Raw genomic sequence first — 1903 nt, 5'->3', positions numbered from 1 at the left:
TTTTTTTTTTTTTCGAGACAGGGTTTCTCTGTATAGCCCTGGCTATCTGGAACTCACTCTGTAGACCAGACTGCCCTTGAACTCAAAGAGATCTGCCCCAGCTTCCTAGGGGCTGGGATTAAAGGGTACCACCACCATGACATTTATTCTCGTTCTTATTTTGTTTTTTGAGGCAGGGTTTCTCTATGGCTGTCCTGAAACTTGTTTTATAGACCAGGCTGGCCTCAAACTCACAGATACCTGCCTGCCCTTACCTCCTGTTTTTGGTGTGTGTGTGTGTGTGTGTGTGTGTGTGTGTATGTGTGTGTGTTTGAGGGTATGCGCAGGCTCCTGAGGAGCACAGGAGTGCTAGAATCTCCTGAAACTGGATTCACAGGCAATTGTGAACAGCCTGATGTGTGTGCTGGGCAGCAAATTTAGATCCTAGAGAAGAAATGCACACTGCTCTCAACCACTGAGCCATCTCTCCAGCCCCAGAGGTGGTTTTATACCCTACTGGGCATGCCCAATACTCAATCTGTGATTCACAAAGAATTGCATTGTGGATGCCTGAAATTGTTCCCTAAGCAAAGGCTTCACTTCAGTCTGTTGGGTTGCCTCCTTCAACTTAAAAAAAAAATTCCGCCGGGTGGTGGTGGCGCATGCCTTTAATCCCAGCACTTGGGAGGCAGAGGCAGGTGGATTTCTGAGTTTGAGGCCAGCTTGGTCTACAGAGTGAGGTCCAGGACAGCCAGGGATATACAAAGAAACCCTGTCTTGAAAAACAAACAAAAAACAAAACAAAACAAAAAAATTCCCTGGACACTATCAATAGGGGGATTCTTGAAGAAACTAAATTTCTCAGGAGACATGACTATTGTCATCAGCTATCAAAATTTTTACTTTTCTAGACTTTTCTCACCAAATGATTATTGGAGATGCCCATGGGTATGCTTCAAGAGCTTAGTGATGAAAGTAAGTTTTGTTTTTAACTCTGTTGTAAAATTCCAAAGTAGAGGATATTTATCCCTCATATGCTATATAAGGAAAGGGCAAGAGGTTAGGCTAGTAAACCTGTTTCTAATTACAGGTTTCAAGCTTGCCCCTAAAAAAAAACGTATGTTCAACCCTGGCTGTCCCGGAACTTGATTTATATACCCAGCTGGCCTAGAACTCACAGAGATCCACTTGCCTCCTGAGTGCTGGGACTAAAGGCCCGGCTTAAGTTTCCTTTTGAGCTTCCTATTAGTCTGGGCAAAGTCAGTATGGATGATCCAAGTTGCTCCGGCGACTGCGGCTTACTCCCAGCTTGCCCCTGTATTCGGCCTCATTGCTTCAGTGGTTAGACCCTGAAGCAGGGTTTCTCTATATAGCCCTGGCTGTCCTAGAACTCACTTTGTAGTCCAGGCTGGCCTCGAACTCAGAAATCTGCCTGCCTCTGCCTCCCGAGTGCTGGGATTAAAGGGCACCTGACTTTTTAAAAACTGTTTTACATAGGATTGGCTACAGATTTAAGGCTATTACATTGCTCCTCTCTAAGGGCTTATTTCTGCCACCATGTTCCATCTCCCACAGACTTCAGAGTCTTTAGAGAGTCACCACAGACAGGCCTGAACCTCAAAACTAGCCTGTGGTGGACTTCCCAGATTTAAACCGTAACAAAACTATTATGACATAGCCATATGAAGAAATGCTGCATAGCCATAGGGAAAAAAAAAAGTTGACATTTACTTGAGAATATGTGCTAGGCGGTGGGTGGCACACATCTTTGATCACAGGACTTGGGAAGCAGAAGCAGGTAGATCTCTGTGAGTTCAAGGTCAGCTTGGTCTACAGAGTGAGTTAGAGGACAGCCAAAGCTATACAAAGAGAAACCCTGTCTCAAACAAAACAAAACAAAACAAAACAACCAAAACACAGAGGG

Source organism: Mus pahari, chromosome 9, assembly GCF_900095145.1.
Source record: "Mus pahari chromosome 9, PAHARI_EIJ_v1.1, whole genome shotgun sequence".
In the NCBI taxonomy this organism is placed as follows: domain Eukaryota; kingdom Metazoa; phylum Chordata; class Mammalia; order Rodentia; family Muridae; genus Mus; species Mus pahari.
This window is presented reverse-complemented; position numbering follows the sequence as displayed.